At 47.2% G+C, this 26,591-nt stretch overlaps 1 long non-coding RNA gene across 3 annotated transcripts; it reads left to right on the top strand.

Moving 5' to 3' along the window:
* Positions 1-3,069: 3,069 nt before the first annotated feature.
* On the top strand, positions 3,070-13,088 carry LOC125099326 (uncharacterized). Of its 3 annotated transcripts, XR_007127103.1 has the most exons (5): positions 3,070-3,205; positions 5,867-6,006; positions 9,752-10,038; positions 11,444-11,888; positions 12,991-13,088. It is a non-coding gene; the product is annotated as an uncharacterized LOC125099326 (long non-coding RNA). The 3 variants fall into 3 exon arrangements; XR_007127102.1 differs by lacking the exon at positions 11,444-11,888; XR_007127101.1 differs by lacking the exons at positions 9,752-10,038; positions 11,444-11,888.
* The last annotated feature ends 13,503 nt before the right edge of the window (positions 13,089-26,591 follow it).

Below are 26,591 nucleotides of genomic sequence, written 5' to 3'. Positions count from 1 at the left end.
ACCTGCTCTGACTTCCACTGCTCTGCATAATTTGACAGAATGTTGTCTGTTCTCTCCACTTAACACATTCTTCCTTTGGCAGTCATGGTACCGTGTCCCCAGATTTTCTTATCATTTCTCATATTCCTCTCCTTGGGTCAGTCCTTGATGGTGGGGTCTAGCAGGACTTGGTGGTTCATTCTTTTTTTTTTTTTTTTTAAAGATTTTATTTATTATTTGACAGAGATCACAAGTAGGCAGAGAGGCAGGCAGAGAGAGAGAGAGAGAGAGAGAGAGAGGAGGAAGCAGGCTCCTTGCTGAGCAGAGAGCCTGACATGGGGCTCGATCCTAGGACCCTGAGATCATGACCCGAGCCAAAGGCAGAGGCTTTAACCCACTGAGCCACCCAGGTGCCCCGGTGGTTCATTCTTTTATTCATTGTGAGGTATTTACTGGGTACTGCTGTGTGTCAGGCTTTATATGAAGCTTGACAGGTTCAGCCCTGCAGACAGACAATGATGCCCCTGCTCCCAAACAGTTTACACTGGGGTCCTGGGCACTGCCCCAGCCACTGTCCACACGCCTCTTGGGCAACCTCACTCACCTCCTCGGCATCTGCACATGCCACTGTCTCATTCCCATGCAGGACTTCACATTGACTTATCTAATTAAGCCACAGTCCACAGATGCCCCAGAAAGGAGAGAAGAGGCTGACCTGCCTGCCCCTTGGTGAGTCAGTCATGAAATTGTCTCTACTCCACACTCCCAGCCAAGATATGAAGAGAAGACATGAAAGAGTTGGCTACCTTTTCTCCTACCTAAGCTCCAATTTTCTTTTTCTGCAACACTCACACATGTTGGGAGGTTCTAAAGTAGCAAATTCCCCTGACAGAACCCTGCCATATGTGGGGATTCTCTCTTTTCTTCTTTTTTAAAATTTCTTTTTTCTCTTTTTAAATTTTTGCTTGAAGTACGGTTGAGTGGGGGATTTTCTTTTATTTCCTAGCAAAGGTACTGAAAGTTCCCTTCAGGTTTAACAGTTCCTGCGCCGTTACTCCTGCCTGACCCTCACTCACGCACGACCTGAGCCAGAAAACGGTGACAGAGGAAGTAAGAAGTGAAAACGTGTCAAAGTCCCCCCAGACCACTCGTGAGGGAAGACTGCTGCTATTGATACTGACACGTTTTGAAAGTGTGGTTTATTTGGGAAAAGCTCAAAATGATAAAGCTTCAAATAAAATGGCAACCCCTTAATTCCATGTATGAGAATGCCCGGGGTTTGGCCTAATTGCTGTAATTCGAATGACTGAAAAAAATGGTCTCATAGATGTGCTTATTGTTTGTTTATGATAACACAAAAATGAGAACAACTTTTCTTACTGTTATCCATGTAATTCACTACATTCTTACATTAGAGGAGAAACACTACATGATCATCTCAAGAGATGCTGAAAAAGTACTTGCTTTCAAATTCAGTGACTGTTCCTAATAAATATTTTTAGTAAGCCAGGAGTAAAAGGAAGGTCCCTCATTTATAAAGGGTATATTTTTATTTGTTTATTTATTTATTTAAGATTATTTATTTATTTATTTGGCAGATAGAGATCACAAGTAGGCAGAGAGGCAGGCAGAGAGAGAGGAGGAAGCAGGCTCCCTGCTGAGCAGAGAGCCCGATGCGGAGCTCGATCCCAGGGTCCTGGGATCATGACCTGAGCCGAAGGCAGAGGCTTTAACCCACTGAGCCACCCAAGTGCCCAGAAAGGGTATATTTTTAAAAAAACACATTGCACATAATACTGAACAAGGAAACAACAAGCCCTCGCATCAGAGTTTGGTAAAACAGTCTGCAGATGATGAGCTGGGACTATAGTTAGGTGAGTGATGAACTTGACTGAAGTGCAAACATTCAGAGAATGCCAACACACATGGTAATCAAGTAAACAAAATATCTTAATACAAAATGATAAAAAATTAAAACTAATGTAAAAACACCTTGAAGAACAAAATATCTAAAATTTATAAATATTAAATATAGTCAGGATCAGTATTTTTTCCCAATTTTTTTCTTTTTGCCTCTAATATGGCCCTTTAATATTCATTAAAATGTTGTCTTGATTACTGAACTTTCTGGTTCCTCCCCAAATTTTATGCCCAAGACAAGTGCTTCACCTCATCCTGGGGTTTGCTGATATGGAAATGAGCTTCCTGTGGTTCCCTGTGGGGGTTTGTGTAGCACAGTAACCCATCAGTAGACCTTGGTTGTCTTTGACCTGACCTCCCTTCTCCTACCCACCTGTCACCCCTCAATCTAACATCTGAAGAGGGCCTAGAGTATGGGTTTCTTTTCAACAAATATTTAAGGGGCACCTTCCATGTGTCAGCACTAGAAGTCCAATGATCTACACACATTCCCAGCCTTGTGGAGCTTACAGTTGGTTGATGGGGAACAATTCAACAAACAGAAACAATGAAGGATAGAAGAGGCTGTGGTGGGGCAGGGGCGCCAGGGGGATTAGGAGAGCCCAGGTTGCTAAGTCAGAGGCGGTGAAGTCCAATCCTCAGCCTGAAGTTCAATTAGGAGCTGAGGAGGAGGAGGGGCTGAGGAGAAGGATAAGGCTCTGAGAGATAACTTTATGCAAAGGGCTATTTGAGACTATGACAGAATTACAGTCAGGCTAGAGCTCTCAAAAGAGGATTGTGGTATAGAGAGAGTAAAACTAGAGAGGGAGACAGAGGGCAGGTTGTGAAGGACATTGTAAACCACATTGAAGAGTTTGGGATTAACCCCCAGAATGATGAGGAGCCTTCGAAGCAGGAGAATGCTTGGGTTGAGTTCGTGTTTCAGGAAGACCATTCCAGCTGTGCAGTGAAGAATGCAGGAGGGTAAAACGACATCCAGAAGACCTGTTAGGATGTTAAGGCAGCTCCTATGGACTGAATGTTTGTGTTGTTCCCCCGCCTCCCCTAGCCAAATTCATATGTTGAAACCCAACCCCCAGTGTGACGGGGTTTGGAGGTGGGACCTGTGGGAAGTGATTACGTCATGAGGGTGGAGGCCTCGTGAGTAAGATTAGTACCCTTATAAGATAGGTCAGAGAGCTCCCTGGTCCCTTCTACCATGTCAGGACGCTGTGAAAAGGCATCTACCTCTGAACCATGAAGCAGGCTCTCACCAGACACTCAATCTGTCAGCATCTTGATCCACGACTCCCCGGCCTCCAGAACTGTGCGGAAACATTTGGGTCGTTTATCTACCACCCAGTCTGTGGTATTTTCTCAATAGCAGCCCAGATGGGTTAAGTTAGTAATGTAGGGGAGACGTGTTGGTGGTCTGATTAGGGTGGGAGCGGGGGTTGACGCTTTTGTGCAAGGTCAAGTAGGTCTAATCAGCAGGACTTAGTGATTGGATGTGAGAGGTGACAGGGAATCAAGGATAACATCCGGGTTTGTGACTTGTGCAATAGTTTTTGTGTTTGTTTGTTTTTTAAATATCACAGACTTAGTATCTAGCAACCGTGATGAACTTTCTTTCTAGTTCTAAAATGTAGCTCTACATTTTCTATGGAGACAGTTAACACAGACTGCAGTTAGGGGTCATTTGGTCCTTAACCTTCCTGTATATTGATACTGTAGCAGGGAAAGTTCAGGGAGGAAAAGAGAAATGGCTCTTCGTGTTGCAAGCAGAGAGATTTCATAGAGGGGATTAGGTGCCTCCCAGACTGTTAGGAAAATGGGATTTTAGTAGCAGTCAGAAGAAGCTGCTAGCTTTTGGGTTCACCTCTGCGGCTGTGGTCCATAGTTAAGAAATTGTTTCCAGCAGGGTCAGGAAATTGCAGAAAACCTCCACTGATGATCACGGCTGTCCTACAGCCGTGAAGAGGATAGCTGCAGGGTGCCTTGAGGATTTTGTTAAATCCTTGTTTCAGCCAACGCCCAAGCACCCGTAAGCCGCTGCCAGAAACAGACCAACACCGTGTGCTTCCCAGGCCCTTCCATCTCCAAATCTTTTTTTTTTTTTTTTTTTTTTTTTATTTGTTAGAGAGAGAGAGGGAGCGAGCATGAGCATAGGCAGACAGAGTGGTAGGCAGAGGGAGAAGCAGGCTCCCCGCTGAGCAAGGAGCCTGATGTGGGACTCGATCCCAGGACGCTGGGATCATGACCTGAGCCGAAGGCAGTTGCTTAACCAACTGAGCCACCCAGGCGTCCCCCATCTCCAAATCTTAAGCAAGTGTGTCTCACTGGCTGACTAGTTGTGTCCAGAGCCCCGGACAGAGAGGAGCATGAGATGACTAGTTCTCAGGCTTCTGGCCCCTGTAATAAAGGACCCAGATGGTAGAAATGAAAGCTGGTTGCAAAGAAAAACCAAGGAAAACCAATAGCCAGCACAGTTTCGCCTTAATTGGCTAGCCTCTGCTTCTGTATGTAAGGCAACCCAAAACACTTTCAAAACAAGCTGGACTCCCTTGAGTCCTTTACCCAGCCTTCTCCCCTATATACCCTGTAATCTAGAAGATATTTTCCAAACATATTTCCATGCCTTTGCACTTGTCCTACTACTCAAAAGTTGCTTTTCCTCTGCTTGTGAAGATTCTTCCCATTCCTCTGCCACTTAATGCCCTCCATGTCCCTTACCTGCAACAGGCAGGATTGACCTGCATCTCACAGTACTTTCTTTGTACCTGGTTCGCCGTTCTATTAGGGCAACTTGTCCCAATGAATTTTAGGGTTTAGTCAAGGTAGCCATCTCTTCCAGTAGACATAAGCATCCCAAGATAAGAGACCAAGGACCCACTACAGTGCTTGGAACGTAAAGGGTGCTCATTAAAGATTGATTAAATGTATGAAGAACTGTGTCTACCAGGTCACTCAGGGTATGCACCTGAAGTTAAATGAAGAGCAGCCACCTTCAGAAACAGGCAGGCCACTTACTCCTGAAAAGGAGTCTAAACAGTATTAGAATCTTGGAAGGATGAAAAGTGTTTATAAATTGTTTATTAATGCTAGCTCCAAGTTCTAAATTCTTTTTATTTTATTTATTTATTTGAGAGAGAGAGAGAGAGAGAGCAGGAGTGGGTAGGGGAGGGTGGAGAGGGAGAAGCAGACTTCCTTTGGAGTGGGGAGCCTGCCACGGGGCTCGACCAAGGACCCTGGGATCATGACCTGAGCTGAAGACAGATGCTTAACCAACTGGGCCACCCAAGCTCCCCTAAGTTCTAAATTCTTATTTCCTATTAATGTTGACTTTTCTGGGTCTTTTCCAAGCTTTTGCCATCTGTCCTTGCTTCTGAAGGTTGGAGTGCTGTTTTCCATTAAAATACAATTCCCATGCCACATTCTGGTTGCTCCATCACATCAAATTAATGTAATGATGACTTAAGCTGCTAGGGAAATGTGGGCCATTACATGTTGCTGACAGCAAACCCTCACAGTGACATTGCAGCGGGGACAGAGAATATCTTAATAAATGATTATTTATACAAAATCAGAGAGCTCTAAGGTTTCCTGTGTCCTTAGAGAGCCAATCCTTTTGTAACACAGAAATGGAGACTGAGAATTTCCCGTGATTCCTTAGCACGATGAAAAATTGGTTAGCGAGCTCATCTCTTCCTTCTTCAGGTGGGGGAACCTCTAACGCGAGACCTCTGAGACTTCCCAGGACCCAGTACAGTGTTACATGCAAAATAAGCAATTAACCGAATGTTCTTAAATGGGTGCATGGGTGTCCTGTTTTTTAAATCCCTCAAAGCCGATATTGCTTGGTTCCCTAAAGGACATGTACCTCAGGTGACCCGGAAAGTCTTTGTTTTCCTTTGTAGCAGACACAGTAGACTGATTGGCTCAGCATCCATTTCTAACCTCATTTCTCTCATCCACTTTGCTTCTAAAGCCCAGGGAAGTGAAGTACTTTCTCGGCCACCCCCCCTTGGAAGTGACCAGGTGACAGTTTTGAAGTAAGTGAGATGTCAACAGACTCCTGTAGGAGTTTTCTGTGAACATTTTGCTTTCCTGATGGAAGGGGCAAAGGAGGTATGTACCTTCCTTGATCCGTTTTCTGTCTGGAGGGTGATGGTGTTGGCTGCACTGACATCAGCATGCTTGGGTCTGTGGAGAAAGGCCAAGAGAATGTCAGAGATGTTGGCCGACGTGTGGAGAAGCTAGACCACCACCGGCACCACCTACCTCCTGGCGTCTCCTTCTGCAAGAGCCACAAATCCTTCTTTGTTTAAACCACTGAGTTTCTACTCCTTGCTTCTAAGTGCTTTTCTGATATTTGCTCTAAACCAGCTGCAGAGTCTGGCGAAACAGGAGGGACAGGTCTGACGGATGTGACCATTACCCTTCGTGTACTTTGTAAGTTCATTTTATGAAGTCACCACGTCACAAAAAAAAGGTTGTTTCGAGGAAAACCTAAAATTTGAAAACAAGGGAAACCCAAAGCAGTTGCTAGTCTTACCTTGGCCTCGTCAGTCAACATAGTATTGTTTTAGCTGCGTACCATTGAGAGACTCTTAATTCACACACATGAGAGGTTGCAAATGTACAAGGGTGTTCACCCTGCAATTTCAGGTCAGAAAGTTTGAAAGAAGAGCATGACAGTTTCCCTTCAACACTGATTCAATGCCAGCCTGTGAGACCCACTCTCCTTCCTCAAGTGGAGAATGTCCAGTGTGGAGGGAGGGAGTCGGTGAACAGTTTCTTCAACCAAGGAAATCTTCATTGCTCAAGGAAACATCTAATGTGGTGAGAAACAGTCCAGATTCTGGAGGCACACTTTGTGAGTTCAAATCCTGAGACTACCCCTCGCTGGCTGAGTGCCTCTGTTTTGGTGTCTTCTGTTTGCAAAAATGGGCACATTTAATGGTACCTACCTTAGAAGGTTGTGGGTGGCTTACACCCGTCCATACAGGTGAGGCTCCAGAATAATGCTAGACACATGATGACAACAATTGTTAGCAACAGTGAGATGTCCAATGATGTCCCAGCTGCTCCATTGCCTCTCTCTGTCAGATATTTACTAAAAAATGTAAAATAGACAAGCCTACTTTGCTTGAAACATTGAATACTCCTCTCAGGTTCAGTGTCTTTGCTGATCAGTTCCCTAGGATTAACCCAGAATCTTCATCTTGCCAAGGTAAACTCATTCAGCCTTTAAAAGGAAGAGAAGCATTTGGATCTTATTATAGATGCTGAAACTGTAATGTGCAGCAATCATCGCCCTGCAACCTTTGTCCAATTGCTATTTTAAGACTAATTACTGTACTGTGATTTTACAAGGTGCTGGGCAAATGTATATTTCAGCTGGCATTTAATTTCGTAAGGCCCGTGCATGCTATAGTTGATACTCATGTGTACGATTTTATGTAAATAGACACGGGAAGGCCTGCATTAAAAAAAAAAACAAAACCCAAACAATAATAATACAGAAGGGACCAGTACAGAGCCATGACATTCTGAATCAACCAACATTTACAAAATATTTATGCAGGAACTATATACACACAAGCATGTACAGCTAGAAGCCCAATTTAAAGATGCCAGTTGTTTCCAGTATATAAACATTTGGTGTGTGAATTTTTTTAATCAAGGAATTTTTAATTGTAAAACAAAATTCTAACTGAATTTCAGTCAGATATCTGTAGGCTTCTAATGTATCCCTATACGATTGTAGTTGTCCCTTGGTCAATTTAACCTTGGTCATCTAAATTATCCCTAAGGTCCCTTCTGAAATTTGGAATTTTGAGTTACAGAGATTAAAACATGAGACTTTACCCAGCACTTCCTATTTTGGTCATTCATCTGGGGACACTGGCTCTTTATTCTCTACAAGGTGAGTCTAGACTTAAACTTAGAGAATTATATTACTTTAAGACATTTCATAGAAGGTAGTTGCATAGCATGGGACTAATGTAAATTAATTAGGATGCCTTTGCCAACAAGTGATCATAAACTCAATTCAAAATGGCTTAACCTATTAGGTCAATTGCTATCTCACATATCATCAAGCATCAGACGGCAGCTCCTTGGTTGGTCAATTCAGTATCTCAACAGCCTCATCAAGGACCAGGGGTTTTTCTGTACTTTCTGCTCAGCTGTCTTTACCATGTCGGCCATTTTTCCTTGTGGCCTCAAGATGGCTGCCAGAGCTCCAGTGACCATATTTGTCCACAGCCACGTTCGGAGATAGAAAGGAGATGGCTGCATTCTTTTCAGTTCTCTCAAAAGCTAAAAAACCTTTCCCAGAAGCATCCCCAGAAGAGTTAGCCTCCAATCTCATCAATCAGAATTAAGTTACATGTTCTTTCTTAAGCCAGTTCCTAGCAAGGGGAATAAAATTACCATGATTCGTCAGTTTATCAAGACTGATGTGCTGGGTCTGGGAATAGGGCCAAAGTCAGGAGAGCCCATGGCCACACAGGAATGTGCGTGTTGGAAAGCAAACAACAAAGTGGGACTCTGAGTGGGAAATCAAGAGTGTCTGTAGGAGTCTGTGAAGGATGGCATCCTGAAGAGAGCCAGAAACATTGTCTCCTGCCTGTGTGCTGTCTCCCCTCCCCAGGCTGGGTGGGAATGGGAGCAAAGACCCAGGAAGCAGTTAGGACAAGACAGCTACATTCTGCCTACACAGAGCCCAAAATTCCAATAGAATTGAAGATTCAGTTGATCTGTTTCACATGGCTTTTAGAAGTTGTTACACTTGTGTTAACAATTTCATTTTGGTTTGTTGTGGTACTGTTTTGCGCAGGAGATAGGTGTTAGGTGCATAAGAAGTGTGAGCTTTTCCTTTTATGATGTTTTGTTTCATGTTTTGCTATCATGAAAACATTTATAAATCTGCTCCAATTATGGACCCCCTCCACAGAAAAAAGTGCACACGGTCACTTTCATGCAAATTTTACAAATAATTTTAGGATAGATTCACTGATACCCTGTCACTCATTCATGGGCTCCAAATTATAGCCTTATGATATCACTGATCGGTATGGGGGGGGGGTATTTAGTGTGAGGAAATAAGCAAAACAAAAGAGTAAAATTGGGAAGTCTGATGGACTTTTGTTAGCTATGTGGCCTTATTTGAATCTTTTTTAAAACCTCAATTTGACCTCTACAAAATGGAACTACTGGAGTTATTTTCAAAACCAAGTGGATTATGTGTAAGATTGTTTTACATTAAATAGCACTTTACAAATGTTGGCTTAAAAACTTAATTGCTGAGAAGTCCAAACAGCATGGTGGCTCTCGCTTCCCGATTGGAGTTACTGAATTCAAAATAGTGCATTCCGTGAGGTTTAAGGAGCAGACGTTTTCTCCTCCAGAGACAACGGTCATTTTCAAACTCACGGATTGAACCCGGTACCATTTTCCAGCAGCTGGTTTGAAAAGAGGCATCAGCTGAAACATTCCTAAGGCACTGCCAAGCACTACTCCCTGCTGGTGAAGTCAGGACATACAATCCTGAAAAAGGGAAAATGGAACAGTCTTCTAGATGTCCCTCCTTCACCTGTCCTACGCTAGCAGCCACCCCAGACTCCTCATTACCCATCACCACTGGCACCATCCCTGCCCTTCCTTGGTCCCCTGCTGTGGACCCATCCCAAACCCCTCCCACTCTTCCAGGCAGGAATGCCAAGTCCGGTTTTCTCACCATGGCACCCCTCTCCCATTCTTCACCGTAAGTAAATTCCCCATCCTTCCTTTCTCTCAGTGTGAGAGGCCCAACTTCCTCTCTTGTTTTTATAACATTCTTCCTTTCCATGCCCAACTGCCTTGGCAGCCGCTCCGCACCGCTGAATGGCAAAATGCCCATCAGAGTTTTCCCAGGGATCGATGAGCGAAGAGTTACAGAGAGTGGCAGACCATTAGAGGCAAACAGAGCTGGCTCCTGCCCCCGGAGGGCACGCAGACAGATGAACAGAGCCCTTCTTGCCTCTCCCAGGACATGCAGACAGTTGACTGTGGGAATTAGGAGATTTTGCTGGGTGACGAAGAGCATCAGGACTGCACCCACACACACCTGTGATAAAACAATAAAGAGAGAAAAAAATCAGCTGTGCCAAAGCTGTAAGGTTGCTGCCGCTGGTACAGCTGCCCCCTGGGGGCCTGGGCCCGTATTCCTCTGATATGCCCTGGGCCCATGCCACCTGCCTCTTAGCTCCACCTGCTCAAATTGGTTGGGTGACAGGCTATACCTGAGGGGCTCTAGGACTATCAGGAGGGCAGGTTCTCTGTGTTTCCGTGACTTCACAGCTACATTACAGCGCAACATACCCCTCTCCCCTGCCACCGCCATGTTTGAACTCTACGGTTGTGGAGCAAGGAAAGAGAGAGGGCCCAGTTCCTAGTCTCTTCCATGGCTATCAATGACCCAGCCCCACACTCATCAAAGCAAGACCCCTAGCAGACAGGGCCTCCTGATTCATGCTTGCTTCTTGCCTCACAAACACCCAGGGCCCTGCCACATGTATCAACAACAGTTGTTGGGGAAACTGATACCAAGAGAGCTTTCTGGTATCCCACCCATCCGCACGGTAGCTGATGTCTGGAGGTTTTGGGCAGAGGACGGATCAGCTAGACCAGGCTGTCCAATGAATGGTGGGCTAGAGAGGAATCCCTTGTCAAAATTTTGCTTGAGTTTCTAGAATCAAAACTCACACCCTTGACCAAGGGGGCAGCATGACGTAGAGGTAATTAGCATCCTTGTCTGCAGTTAAAGAGACTAAATTATGGGTGCCTGGGTGGCTCAGTTGGTTAAGCGACTGCCTTCAGCTCAGGTCATGATCCTGGAGTCCTGGGATCGAGTCCCACATCGGGCTCCCTGCTCAGCAGGGAGTCTGCTTTTCCCTCTGACCTTCTCCCCTCTCATGCTCTCTCGATCTCTCTCTCAAGTAAATAAATAAAATCTTAAAAGAGAGAGAGACCAAATTATGACTTTGGGCATGTCAGTCTCTCTGGCCTTCTACGCCCTCACTATGAAGAGGAAGAGCTTGGATGAGAAAACCGTTAAGGTCTCTGTAAGTCATCATAACAACAACAATAATAATAATGACGACGACAACAACAACAGCTAATATTTAGTAGTGCTTACTAAGGGCCAGGCTTTTTCTAAGTGCTATGTTCAATCTTGCATGATTTTCATAACAACCCTAAGAGGCAGGTGCTACTGTTACCATTCCCTTTTTTTGTAAGTGAGGAAACAGGCACAGAGTCGTTTGCCCCACATCACATCTAGTCGGGCAGAGCTAGACGCCTGCACATTTAACCCTTCAGCTTTCCTTCCTCTCTAATTTATAGAAAGCATGTCCTCTTGGATGGATGGGTAACCTCGTGTAATCACTTCATTATGGCTTGCCTCAGTTTTTTTTCCCGCTTTAGAACAAAAAATAGGTCTGTTTTTGAATACTCCCGTCCTACCTAGGACATAGTAGGTGCTCAGTATTTGCTTGCCTCACTTTTTTCTTCATTCAAGAAGTTGCACAAAAAAGACATGGAAACAAACAAGAATAAAACAAGAAGAGAAAATAATGAGGCTGCATCACTGGGAGGAAAGATCTGACTGCGGCCTCCCAGTAGGAACTGTCTTACTGGAGAGTAATCCAAAGAGAATACACAATGGGAGCCCATGCTTCTTATCTTGATGAAATAGCCTCTAAATAATAAATAAATAAACACGCACATATCATCCCAGTCGCAGAAACTTGATTATTGACTTTGGCAATCCTTTCTCCATCTCTTTGTGCCAGTAAAGTTATTATAATTGAATCGAGAGAGGCAGACGCACAGGCATTGCCGAGACAAGATGCTGAGTAGTTGAAATCAATGACTTGCAGGGCTGATCTCCTGCCAAGGGCTGCACCAGCTCCCGGGAGGAATCCGCCACTCTGGCCAGTGGCCCAGCGCTGCGGAAGCTGCAGGTCAGCTTTCTTGAGGGGACTCCCAGGTGGTTGGGGATCGACAGGTGTGGGAAGAAGGAAAAAGGTCCTTCTCTTATTACTGAGGGCCACACAGGCCGGCACCCACCAGAGTGAGAACAACGAGGCTTTGCTAGACTCACTGTCCTCCTCTGGCTGTGGACAGAAGAGGAGGCAGCAAAGGGGTTGGAAGAGAACACAGTGTTATTCACAATCTGTGACAGGAAGAAAGAGTGGCTTAATAACCCATAGCCCAATGAATGGAATATTCCTTCTTCCCCCTGGCAGAGCTGGGCCTCTGGTGCCATCACCCATAAAATGGACAGCCACCCAAGGAGCCAGGGAGCTAATTAACAAATTTGTCCCCAAGCGTGCCAGAACCCAATCCACTAGAACTGTAAAAATGAAGACTGTTTAGACACAAGCTTAATGAGGAAACCACTAGCATTCTCCGGAAGCTACCCTGGCAACTTGGCACATCTTCTAGCCCCCTTCTCCTTCTCGTCCAGCTGCCTCCCATCTTGTCCTGTGTTGGCCCCCAGCATCCTCATTCCATTTGTTTTCTCCATCCTCCATCCACTAATCAGGAAGCACCGAAGCCACCATTTAAAGTTTGTGCCCAAATTTTAGAGAATGATTGTACCTTTATAAGCTTCTCTGAGCTTTGGATTACTTGAGTTATGTATATATTTGCTTCTAGGGTTACATATTTCCACAATAATAAGAGTAACACATATTGAGCACTTTTTATATGTCAACACTCTTTTAAACATTAAGAGTACTTGGGGACTCTGTGTAATTCAAGAGTGACAGACCTAGCAATACTTGACATAGGAGGTTCTCCTGCAATCCTACATCATGGCACGAAGTCTGAAGCTCCACCCACTTGCCTAGAGTTTTAAATCAGCTTAAGGGTTCCCAATCAGATTAACAGACCCACACTCTTAATCATGATGGGATATCCCAGTGCTACCAAACATCTGAGGAGAGCCAATTATGTGGAAGATAAACACCAAAACAACAAACAAACAAAGTAGCAAGTGGAGAGAACTGAGAACATGGGAGGAGAGAAGAATTAAAGTGTATATTTATTATATCTTTAGAGGGAGAAGATACTGCATCCAAGAAGAAAGACCGGGAGAAACAAAAAAGGAGCATTCTGAGGCCAAAATGAAATTCTTGGAAATTAAAAACAGCAGAAATGAAAAACTCAATATAATATCTCAGGAAGTAGAGCAAAAAGTTGAAGAGATTTAAAAAATTAGAAAAGAAAGCAAAAATAAAAGACTAGTCCAAGAAGTCCAGCCTGTAAATAACAGGAGTTCCAGAGAGAGAGGGCGGGTGGGAGGTGGGGAGGGAAGAGAAAACAAGACAAAACGGGGTTAATCACAAATGAAAGTATTTCTCCAAATTTCCCAGAGATTAAAAAAAGACAAATGGTTCCAGCTTCAAAGAATACATCAAATGTTGGGTCACGGTGAATGAAAATAAATCCACACTGAGGCACATGATTGGAAATTTTCCAAAAATTGGAGGAAATAAGGAGCCACTAGATTCTAGAGAAAGAAAAAGTCACATACAAGTATCAGAAATTAGAATGGTTGCAGACTTCTCCATAGCATCCCTGGAAACAAAAAGAAAATGGGGCAACATATTCCAAATTGTGAAAGGAAATGTTCCCTAACCTATAGTTCCATACCCAGCCAAATTACAAAAAAAAAAAAAAAAAAAAGGCACAAAGATAGAATCAAGACATTTTCAGACACCAAAGTCTCAAGAATGTATTTTCCATGCAGACTTGCCCCAAGAAAGGGAAAGATATAACAGGAACAGAAGTTTCAACACTGGAGGGAGGTAGAGGGGATTTCCAGGAGGATGTGGAAAACATGGAGGCCAGCAGCCTGGATGGCTATAACACCAGTCAAGATACAGGCATGTTGGGAGATGCCCAGATTCACTCTATTGTCTTTTCAACCCAGGACAGAATGCTCCAGTAAGCTTGGCCCGTATTCCTTACCATGTGCTGTTCTCTGCTCTCTGCTCACTAGCTAGATGAGCTTGTCTCCCCACACAGGAGCCCTCTGCGGTGACCCACTCCTAAGGGCTAAGGTTGGCCGAGATGAACTTAGATGCGGGATCCACAGAGCAGACCATTTTCCCTGACAGTTTCCCTTCCTGCAGGAAGGCCCCAGAAGCCCATATACCCAAGAATAGTAAAGGGATCTGCAGGGAATATGGGATGCAGAGAGTGCTATAATAACCAACGATATCTGCTAAGCCTGCAATTGGTATGAAAGTCTTCAGCAGCTCGAAGTGTGAATAGGAACTCAGCTTTTAGATGTTCACATCCCACTCTCTCCTGAGTTATATTCAGCTAAAGATGCTCTATGCTTGGATTCCAAGGTCACATGCACATATTCAGCCCCTGTTCCCAAAGTAGGTTCTTTGTGCAAGCCTGGTGGGTCGAGAGGGAGAAGCTTCTCTCCTCAGTTGCTTACTGTGCCAGAATCAGCATTCTTGGGTCAACCATCTAGACCCTAGCATTGGATTTAACAAATTTTTCTGGGGCATCTTTGGACCCTTTCCTGCCAGGTAACACCACCTGGAACCACCTCAACAACTGGGAAGATTAGAACCATGTCAGGGTCTAGGACTTCTAGGTTCCAAGAGGTTCCTTGGCTTTAAGCGATTTGGCCCAATTTCTTCCTGGGGGTGTTCATAAAAGGGCAGGCTTTGTCCAACCCAGAGGTTTTTGTCCCTTCTGTCCCTTTAGGTAGTGGGTGTCTGAGAGGCTTACACTGAGGGGATACTCAACTGACTTGAGAACAAAATCTGCCCTCAAGTGCTATGCCTTCTCCATCCAGACAGAAAACAAGCAGTTGGATGAAATGACAGTTTCTTTCTTTCTTTTTTTAAGATTTTACGTATTTGACAGAGAGACAGCGAGAGAGGGAACACAAGCAGGGGGAGTAGGAGAGGGAGAAGTAGGCTTCCCGCTGAGCAGGGAGCCAGATGTGGGGCTCGACCCTAGGACCCTGGGATCATGACCTGAGCCCAAGGCAGATGCTTAACAACTGAGCCACCCAGGCGACCAAAATGGCAGTTTCTTTTGCTTAAGTTCCACCCAAGCTGGCACCCGCCCCGCCCTGTAGAAACACCTTCAGTGAGTGAAGTCTGAGACATGGTCACTTTCTCCTTGGCTTTCTGGCTCTTTGTATCCAGTGCAGGGCGGGGGGTGGGGGGTGGGGGTGGGATACCCCAGTGCCTAGTCCAGTGCCTGACACAGAGTAGCTGCTCGGTGTGTATTTATCGGGTGCACATGAGTACCTAATAGAATTAATACAGATTCCTGGGCCGTCCAAGATTCATACATCATGTGGTTGGGATAAGGTGGTTCTGCCAGCTCCCAGGAAAAATCGGATCCACAGTTGAGTATTAGAATAACATCTCATGACTCTGACTGTAAGGCGAGAAGTCCTTTTTAAATGAGTGATGATTTTGCCCGTGATAAAAATTACAAAGGAGCTCACTTATTTTATATCCCCAAATTTACCTTAACCCAAACCGGGCCAACCAGGGGTCCTATAAGGGCAGTCTCAGTGGAGACGTGTTACTTACATAGTAATTATTATCATACCAAGAGATACTTCTGAAGTGTTGAAGGTTTTTGAAAGCAATTGTTGTTTGCAGTGTTTTATGCATTCCTCATAGAATCATTTTATTTAAAAGTACTGCAGAGCTAGAGCCCTCACACACCTTGCAATGGGGGGTCTAAGTCAGCAGGAACACTTTGGCAGTGTCCACTAGGGGTGAACGAGTGTCTCCCCGGGGGGCCCAGCCATACTGTTCTGGGGCAAACACCCAGCGGAAGGAGTGCTGCGACCCCCACTGCGCAGGCAGGACTATTCATGGCTACTGGCACTACCTCCAGTCGCCCCAGACTATAGTAAACTGGTATCCCCACCAGTATCTATGAGCAGATAGGAACACCGTGGTGGACAGACTATATTTACGCAATGGACTAAACAAGAACTTACTAACCATTGCCCACAACAAAAGACATACGGTTGAGAGAAAGAAATTCAGTGCAGAAGAACATATACCATCTGGTCCTATTTATGAGACCAAGAGCAGGCAAAGGTATACAAGCATAGGGGTCAGAATGGAGGTTACTTAGAGGTGAGACTCCACTGGGGTGGGCCATGACAGAGCCCCCAGCAAGCTGGAAATAGTTTATGTAGTTGGAGTGGCAGGTGCACAGATGTATATAGATGTAAGCATTCGTCAAACTGTACCATTCTTGTGTTCTTTACTGTATGCAGGTTGTCCTTCAATTTTTTAAAAATGCTATAACCGGGGCACCTGGGTGGCTCAGTTGGTTGGGGCTCTGCCTTCGGCTCAGGTCATGATCCCAGGGTCCTGGGATCAAGCCCCACGTCGGGCTCTCTGCTTAGCAGGGAGCCTGCTTCCTCCTCTCTCTCTCTGCTTGTCTCTCTGCCTACTTGTGATTTGTCTGTCAAATAAATAAATAAAATCTTTTTTAAAAAATGCTATAACCAAAGTTCCCTTTAAACTTAGTTTAAAGTTCCTAAAACTCAGTTTCCCTTAAAAAAACAACACAGACAAAAAACAAACAAAAAAACCCCTGAATTGCAATGGGAGTGGTTCAGATAGAGTTCCTGCCCTAGAAGATGTCCATGGAAGTGACCACACTGTAGAGCAGAGTGTGAAAACTCGGGGTGAGAGGCCTGGGGGAACGCAGTCGGGCTGCAGAGAACGGACAGAACTGGGGGGGAAATGGCGCCTGTGACACAGGAGCTGAGTTCCCAGCACCCTCCACTGGCAGCCCCAGCAGATGTGCTCTCTTAGATGTCCCGGATGATCCGTGTCCCCCGTGCAGGTCATGATGTTCAAGGCTATTCTGTTGAACTGGCTCCTCGGCGCCCCCTCCAAGCTCTCTTCTTCCCTTCATGGCCACATTTCTGGATGGAAACGGTCTACCTGCTGTCACGGCTCCCTGCTTTCATCCACTGCCTGACCTTCTGGCTTCTCCCTACATCTCCCCCAAGAGTCTTTCACCTGGGCAGCAAAGTTGCCCAGAAGCCAGAGTTAGTGGCAGCTTCTCCTCCTCCTTCTTCTTAAGATTATTTATTTATTTTAGAGAGTGAGCATGGGGAGCAGATGAGGGAGGGGAAGAGGGAGAATCCCCGCTGAGCAGGGAGCACGATGCGGGGCTCAATCCCATGGCCCCGAGATCATGACCAGAGCTGAAATCAAGAATCAGGCACATGCTTAACTGACTGAGCCACCCAGGCACCCCATTACTGCCTTCTTTTTTCCTTGTCCTTTGCATATGCAACACTGTCCTTTTCCTCAAAAATCTGCCTCCTTTGTTTTTCAGTAAGCCTGTCTCCTCCGTCTCTTCACTTGCTCTCCTTGGTGGGCTTCATTTCCTCCACCCACGCCATTCTGTGGTGCGGCACCCTCGGCGTGCCTCTCCGGTCCTGTTTGCGTTCCCCCTTGGCAAGCTTTCACCTCCATCTGCTGATGGCTCTAAGGCCTAGAGTCTGCAAACCCCACCCTTCTCCAGAACTTGGATCTTGACACACACAGACTGATGGCTGTCTCGAGCTGCCTCATACAGAAATCAAGGGCAACCTAGCAAAATGTCGTTATTTTCAACATGACGTTCTTCCTATTACCACCCAGTTACCATGTAGTGAGTGGTACCTCTATCCATTCAAAGAACCCAGAAGGTCATCCTTGACCTCCCCTCTTTTCTCCCTTTGCCTTGTGCCTCTGGCAGCCAAGGGCTATTGGTTCTGCCTTTCCAGTAACCCCAGGTCTTCGCTATAGTCCCTGGCCATGTTCTCCTGGATATTGCAATGGTCACCTGACTCCTCTGTGTTTAGAGTCTTGTCCTCACCCACGTCACCCCGCACCCCAGTCATCTCCCTACAATTAGGAACGGATTATATCCCTTTCCAGCTTCCCTTCCACCACTGACACCCCGTGCCTTAGCTTGGACCACCACCCTCATTGTCGACCTTGTCTTATCTTCTCTCCAGACTCACCTCCTGCCCCTTTGTCTCGGGTAGCCCGAGGGAGTTTTAGCACTTCTCCAGCTGTTCTACACTCCCTGGTCTGCAGAAAACCCTCTCTGCCCCTTCTCATTTCCATCGGGGAATTCCTGGCTGTCCTTTCCATCCTGACTCCTGCAGGTGCGGATAGACCCCGCCTTCTCCCTGCTCCCACCACACCCGCAATATTGGAGTTGTTTGTGTTCACCGCTGCTAAACTCTCAGGAGGCTGCTGTTTTGTCTTATTCATCCTTGTATCCAAAGCTCATGGCTCAGAATCGGTGCTCAGAAAATTTGTTGTATAAATGAGCAAACGTTCAGTCGTTAGGGACATAGACTTTTTTTTGCATCAAAGATACACAGCTCAGCAACTGCATTTCTAGCACCGTCACTGTTTCTATTTCTGACTCTAATTGCTATTGCACAAAACTGTTCAGGGCAGAAACTGCAGTGAGTGAAATGGTCCAGCAACTCCCTTCCAATGCAAATGTTCTATGCTCTTGTGAAATTGCTGCAGTCTTAAAAGGGTGGAGGCCTTTGGAATTTTAAGCAGGGAAAAAAAAAATTTGCTGTCCAGTATCTGCCTGGAAGATTCTTACCCCACTTTCCCAGGAATGCTCCCTCCTTTCTCTCCCAAATTCAGAAGAATGGCATTGAAAAATCACAAATCTGAGAGATCGAGGGCAAACCCATGGACATAGACATTGCTACATGGGCCAGAACCCAAGGCCCAAGGGCACAGATCTCCTCCTTTAGACCTTGCAAAATGCTGGCCGCCCTTCCTGGCAGCAAGTTCAGAGGGTCAAGGCACACTATGCAGAGGTGAGCCAACTATGAATTTACCTAAAACGCCTTTCGATGTACTTTTATGTTCACACCGAACTCCCTGTTGGATAGTGAATTCTGTGGGTTTATTACTTGCTGGAAATAGAATAGCATTACCTTTCACTTAACCTAAAAGTCCCCTTGCTCCAATGTCATTGATCCCTTCCTCAACTCTGATGCCATGCTCATGTGGATAAGGACTTACTCCCTGAACCCTGCTTGCCCTTTGGGATGTGATGGACATCTAAGGCAGCCCCTCCCCGCCTTCAGCTTTCCAGACTGAAGTAAATATATAGTGTCTGGAAGACAGCCCCGAACATAATAAATATTGAATGATGACTATGGATCTGAAGGATAACAAGAACTGCCTTTAACGGGGGATTCAAATTCTTGCCACAAGCCTGAGATGTGAGAATGAGCTAATAAATCATTGCCAAACCCAGTGTTGAGATAATACAAAGGAGTGTGCTTAGGGCCCCCTTGGTCCAGGGTGCACGGGCTCATTGGTTCCCCAATCACCAGCCATTCCTGTTTCCCACCAAGAAGTGTTCTCTCTGTGCATATGGCAGCCCGCCTTTGTAAAATGGCCTGACTCTGGGCTGAACCTTTCCGAGAACAGCGTTCTACAGTTGGATGATTGTGCAAGGGGAACCCTAATACAGGCCCAGCTCCTGTTGTATCCAGGGGGAACTGCGCTAGGTGCTTTGCAGGGGCCATGCCCTTTAGCCTTCATGCGGATCCCATGAAGGACATTGGGGGCCCTGTCCTACAGATGAGGAAATTAAGGTACAAAGAGGGTGAGTAGCGGGCCTAGGATCCTGGAGGCCGTGGATCTGGACTTCCAAATCATACCTATCAGAGCCCAAATCCCATGCTCTGTTAATGAGATTGCCCTTGACTCCTACCTGGGAGACAGCCCCATGTGACCCTCCCATGCTACGGAGGCAAGGTTTTTGCCCCTGTCCAGGGCAGCAGGACTGATCCCCTCATGGTCTCTTCCATTCCCCATAGACTCCTCTGGCTGGAGCCCACCCAGCCCCACAAGGTGCCAGTGAGTTAGCCGGGGGCCCCTCCTTTCCTTTTCCTTGCCTTATCTGCTTGCAGGAAGCACAGGGACAAGACGGTACCAGTGACTCATCCCTAGAAGAATAAACTTTTGAGTGGGGGCAGGCTGAGTGGCATGGCTGGGTGCTGTGACAATGGAAGAATGTCCCCTGAGCTTTGGAAGGGTGTTGCCCTTCACCGCTGGGAAACAAAGGCAGAGAGAGGGTAGCAGCCAGGGGCGGGAGTGCAGACTGAGGACCACAAGCACTTTCCAGAGTGGAAAGGGAAGCACGACAGGGACCGGAGACTTCTCTGAGGCTACCATCTGAGCTCTTGGCCATGTTAGGCAAATTGCGAGTGTTTTTTATTCACTCCTGTTTTATTTAGCAGATTAACCTGGACTCCACAGAGGACGAGCTTTCTTCACATCACAGGCCAGGCGTGCAAAGGACCCCAAGTGTCAATGGCTTAGCCTCTGAAGTGTGTGAGGAAGCCTGCCCCAGCGGACTCTGGGAGGCGTCTGTGTTCTGTCACCAGGTGGATTTCTGCTTCTGCTAAGTAACAGTTTGTCACCTCTCTGCTACCTTTTACCCTTCCCCCAGGCTCTCCCAGGGCCTGACCGAAGGTGGGGAGGGGGAACAGGGACAAGCAGGTGTTGGCAAGGTGCTGGTGGGCTTACCAGACAGACAGCTACCCAGGCGGCTCTACCAGCCTACGGTCCTGCACTGTGCCTCAGAGGCTCCCCACCCTGCCACCTGGGGGGTGTGGCAGAAGCACAGCCAGGTTCAAAGATGCAGAAAGAAGCCTGAAGCATGGGTAGGCCAGAGGATGAGGGCAGCCAATACCTCAAAGGGCACCATATTCCCTGAGTATCACATGGTTCGACCATTGCTATGGCCTGAATTGTGTTTCTCAAAATTCTTACACTGAAGCCCTAGTACCCAATGTAGTACAATAAGGAAGAAACTAATATTCAGTGGGATTAGTGTCCTTATAAGAAAAGACACCAGATACCTTGATTCCCACCCCCCACCCCCGGCCTTGTGAGGACAGAGCAAGAAGGTAGCCCCATCTGCAAGATAGGAAGAGAGATCTTACCAGGAACTGAATTGGCCAACCCCTTGATCTTGGACTTCTAGACTCTAGAACAGTGAGAATACCCAGTCTGTGGTTTTCTATCATAGCAGCTAGGTTAGACTAATACAATCCTAAGATGTCAATGGCTAACAGATCAAAATGACCTTCAGTTTCCTCCTGCTTCCAGTAAGGAATTTCCATCCTGGTCTGAGCAACCGTTGTGCCATACTATCACCTTGCAAAAATGATTGCAAAGCTGCCACTCGTGGAGAATTTGCTCAGGGGAGGGATTTCTCTGCCTCATCCCTCCCAAGCCACACCTCTGGTGAAGCCTGGAAGCCCAGGTCAGGCCACAGCCTGGCTGCCCTGCAAGGAAGTGGGTACTCTGGGAGAACTCGGGACATTCCGCCCTTGACAGTGAAACTCCTGGAGAACTCCAGCTCCTCCTCATCCCACCCAGGACAATATTAGTGCCAGCACTAGAGCCTGGACCATTCCCCCAACAGCCAGAGTCGCAGGCCACTCACTTTGCGACCCTCTCTTAACAATCCTGAAAGGTAAAACAGCTCACAAGGATCCCAGAGCTTCCTTAGGAACATACCATTTCATCTAGGTCTTAGGAGCTCAGTGTATGAAAAGGCTAGCTTTACAAACCAGGCGTGATTTACAAGAAGACTGAACAGAAATCCTTTAACTAGGCCCTTCTTTTCTATCAGAAACACAAGGCTTTAAAATAACTTGTGTTTTTCGTTCCTCAATCAAACCTATACTCTGTGAAATAACGGTCCATGCAGATTTGAAAGAGGTAGTGGAGCTCATCTCGCAAGAACAAGTCAGCCTCAGGCCTCAGGAATGGTGAGATAAAGCCCATGGGAGCTACTGAGGGAAGAGGAGGGACAGGAGAAGATAGCCAAGGGTAGTGAGCAGGGAGGGAAGCCTGGTGACCACTGCTTGGGAGTGCTAGCGCACTCACCCCTTGGTAACCCCTGACGTCCTTTGAGCCATTATGTCTCCTTTTCCAGCAGTAACCAGGAGCATTTCTGACCACAAGCAGTGTGTGCCAGGAGGCTCAGTTCCATCGGTCTGGGCCTCCCCCTGCCTCTGCTTTCGACTCCCCATCCAAAACACGCCCCCAGTGCAGCAGTCCCATGGTTCCATAGCCCAGAGGCACCAAGTGACCCACACAGAGGCGTTCTGCTCGCCTTTTCATCACAGACATGCAGTGGTAGAGATCCTCCCTCTGCCTCCGTGAGAGTGTCGTGTGAACGGGTTCTGGGAACCACTTATTTTCTCCTTGGATCCCAGACACAAATAAGAATAAGGCTTGCTTACATGACTAGGACATTTCGGAGCTCTGGTGCCCACAAAATTTCCTAGGGCTGAGAACGCAAGTCTGTCATTATGGTGTTTGCAGAACCAGAGACTGTACTTAAGTCTTCAAAATGATGCTTATTATAACCCTTTCTTGGGACTATCATGCCAAAACACTACGTGAATAGTCTTTTTCAAGGAAATTTGCCAGGGAAGGCAGCAAGCATCTGATCACATAGGAACAGTATGGGGTTGGTTTCAAGCTGTAGAGTTTGTGGGAGAAGGAAGTGTTCCTGAAGACTGCCCTGGGGAGAGAGGATCCACACAGGGCTGTCCATTGTGCAGGCAGCCCTGGAGGGGCTGCCATCCACAGAAATCATGATGGCAACAGTGCATCCTTGGAGCTGAGCTTGATGGCAGCCCTTCCCTGAAACAGGAAGTGGGCATCTATGGAAGACATTGCATCCGGATTTAAAGATTAATGATGGGGAAAACAGGTGCCTCAAGGGGTAGGCAAGGGTTCAGAGTTCTTTCAGGGGAGAAAGCAGACCTCCAAGCCTGGCACATTGAACTCACCAAGGAATCGTGTTGGGGTGAGAGGAACTTTCTCTCCAGTCAAATTTTCATTTTCTGAAACTACTTACCAACCTGTTTGGATTACCCAGTGATCAAAACTCATTCCGCCATTTTGAACTTCTGCTTGTTTTAAAAACACATAATATAATTAGAGAACGTGCATCCCATATCATTAATATCCCTATGATGCATTACCACATTTATGAAAATGAAAGCATTGTATCTTTTCTTGTACCTGCTATCACTTTGCCTGTTGGGGGGAAAGGAAGTGACGCACACAATTCCATGTTCTAGGAAGACTGATCTGGAAGTGGGAGAGAAATGAACTGGAGGCGGGGGCGGGGGGCAAGAATAGCAACAGTCAGGGAGGTGGCTCATTTCTTCCTGTATTCACTGAACACTGATTAGGCACTTGTTGTATGTCACGTGCATAAAGATGGTTTCTTCCTTCCTTCCATGTCATTTTAGGTCCTCCAAGATGCAGACACCAAAACAGAATATGATGTGCGAGAAATGTACTGAGGGACATGCCTATGGAGATAAAGGAGGGAGAAGCAGAGGCCAGGGACACAAATCTGACACCTGTGAAGACAGAGCAGGAGGAAGAGTGACAGACCACTCTTCCTCAGCTGGAGGAAAGTCTCGACCAGGCCAACAGATAGCATCCTGAGCCAAGGCTGCCCATTGGAGGAGTCCCACACGGGGTAAGAAGGGACCAGCTCCAGCACCATTGGTGTGCTTGTTGGGTGAAGGCGGGCTGGGAGAAATGTGAACGTTATGGTGGGATTCAAGAGGCAGCAGCTGGGGGCTGTCGGTCAAGTACTTTTCCCGCAGCAGGTTCTTCGGAAAGAGAGCTAAGTGGAGCATGTCCATGGCCGACACGGTCTTCCAGAGGCTCTGGATGTAGACATCTAAACATAGACATCACAGCTCTAGTCCAAGCCTGCGGACTAGCCTTGGGGGTCAGGTGTCCGTTCCAGGTTCAGTGGGCCACAGCCTGGGTTGTGGATAGGCCCCCCAGATGGCCTGTGGCTGCTTAGAGAGGGAGGGTCGTGTGTGCTGGTCGGCACATCACCCAGGCCCCTACAGCAGGGAGGCGGTTGCTAGAACACAGTTATAGATGAGACACAGTGGCAGGGAAGACGGAATTAACTAGGATAAACAGATACAGCCACTGGGTTTTAGAACACGACTAGGATTCATCATATACATGGGAGGAGATGCAGGAGAATCTATCCCATCAGTAACCCAGCTTCCTCTCCCGGCCCTGTCACTTATCTGCCGAGGGGCCTCAGCTTAGACTCTCCACCTCTCTTATGCTGCACGTTCTTCTTCTGTGACATGGACGTCATGGTAGCATCTGATTTGCAGGACTGCTATGATGACGCATGTGAACTCATTAGCAGGGGCCTGAGCTAGGGAACGTGATCCATAAGTGGCCACGTAGCCTTAGTTTTGGCGTTAACATTTCTGACATCGCAACTGATGGAAATGGCCTGTCCAAAGATCAGCCAGGACACAGGGCAGCCAGTCCGGGGACCTGCTGGTGGGTCTTATGGCTGGAGTCCCCGTGCAAGGGAAGCCATGCTAGAAAACAGGGCCTGCTGGAGGCAAAGCCTTCTGTGCTGTGTAAGATATTTCAGATTTCACACTAGGTTAGGAGATGCTATTAAAGGATGTTATGGAGGGAGGGAGAGGATCACATTTGCATTTACAAGTCTCCCTCTGGCAGCAGCAGGGCATTCCACGGGTAGCGGGAGAAGGGACTGGAGTGCGCAGAGGGATAAGGAGGTTTTGCACTCATCCAAGCAAAGGATCAGAGGACCCACAAAAGGGAGAGAGAAGCAGATTTAAAAGATATTTAGGAGGAAGAACTGACAGTTGATGGAAATCAGGTGGGCCTATGGGTGACGGGGGCCTCTTGGGGGCAGAGGGGACGCCTGGTTGTTTGGTCCGAATGTGTTGGCGGTTGGATGTACGATGTACCAAGTAGCAACTAGAAGGCAGTGGTGGAGACAAGATGGTTGAGTGTGGGTGTGTTGTATCTCAGGAGCCTGTTGGGAGCCCCAGTGGGCCATTCTGGCAAACAGTTGGATGGACAGACCTGAGGCCCCCTGGACGGTCCGGAGGCACTTGGAGATTGTGGCACAGTCCAGGCGGGGTCTGAGTCAGAACGACAGTGGGAAGAGTAGACGGGAACCGTCAGTGCGGGAACCGTCGCAGGCCTGTGTGATTCACACAGGCAACTTGTCTTGCAAGTAGCCACCTTGCAAACGCATGATGGAATGAGGGAACGCGCTGCTGCCCAAGGCCCCTCGAGTCCACAGAGACACTGAAAGAATAAGCAGGCATCTGGGATCGAAAGGGTGAAGTCAGCTCAGCCTGAAAAACGAAAGAGGATTCCTACCCCTAATCAGGCTGGAGAGACACAGCTAAAAGCAGCTGCAAAGTCAACAGGAGACCTTGTTTCTCCCAAGGCCACATAGTGGTCATAGCCGTGAGTAACCACTGCTTTTTTCCCAGGGGCGCCCCAGAGCTACCTTGCTAACCCACCCGGTACTGAGGGTCCCCAGTGGCCAGGCTGCCCTCGCCTTGTGACGCATCCCCATCCCACCACTTCCCCCGGAGCCCACCTCGGAAAGCAGACCCAACCACCACAGATCCCTGTTTCCCCTGTGGTCCTCTAGGAATCCTGCAGGCACACTAACCTTCTGCAGGAACCTCTCCCCTCATCCCTCTTGGCCACTGCTCCTCTAGAGTAGAACAAGGTGATGAGCGGACCATGTGCGTGTCTGACGCAGCTGGTCCCTGGCGGTCTCGGGCTGATGCTGGTTGAACAATAATCCCATCCTAAACCAGCAGCGTGGCTGATGACAGTGGGCTCCCCAGGAGAAGCCGTGGGGACCATGGTAACCCTGGTTGGCATAAAGCAGAAGGGGAATGACTTGAATCCAAAGTCAGGAGTGGGAGCAGGCCTGGCCACATGTGGCGGCGCTTGTCCGCCTACATTCAGAGAACTGCTTGTCTTCTGGGCCACACTTCCAAAGGGACACCGGCAAACAGGGCCACATTCCAGGGAGAGTGATAGTGTGCTCAGATAACTCAAAGTCAGTCACGTGAGGAATGCTTGTCAGCACTGCAGGGAACTTAGTCCTTGAAGGGAAAATGTTAAGAAAACGAACTTCTGTTATGTAAGAGACCATAATACATTACAGGGATGAAACTCAAAGGCCTGGAAGGATAGAGGAGGGCCCAAGATTCTGTCCCTGGCCGAATACAGGCCAAGGCACATTCGAGAAGGGGTATCTCATTCATAACCGCAGTGGGCCACTTTAGGCTGTGTGTGCACCTGTCACAGGGGGTGTTTTTTATTTTATTTTTTTTTATTTTTTTTATTTTTTTTTTAAAGATTTTATTTACTTGACAGAGAGAGATCACAAGTAGACAGAGAGGCAGGCAGAGCGAGAGCGAAGCAGGGTCCCTGCTGAGCAGAGAGCCTGATGCGGGACTCTATCCCAGGACCCTGAGATCATGACCTGAGCCTAAGGCAGCAGCTTAACCCACTGAGCCACCCAGGCGCCCACAGGGGGTGTTTTTTAAAAAGCTGGGCATTGGGGCGCCTGGGTGGCTCAGTCAGTTAAGTGGTTGACTCTTGGTTTCGGCTCAGGTCATGATCACAGGGTTGTGAGATCAAGCCTCGTGTCAGGCTCTGTACAGGGTGTGGAGCCTGCTTAAGAGTTTCTCCCTTTATCCCTCCCCACCCCTTGATTAAAACAAAACAAAACAGAGGCTG

Source organism: Lutra lutra, chromosome 4 (genome assembly GCF_902655055.1).
Source record: "Lutra lutra chromosome 4, mLutLut1.2, whole genome shotgun sequence".
Lineage (NCBI taxonomy): Eukaryota > Metazoa > Chordata > Mammalia > Carnivora > Mustelidae > Lutra > Lutra lutra.
Note: the sequence above shows the minus strand (reverse complement) of the source record. Positions and strands in the feature narration are given on the sequence as shown.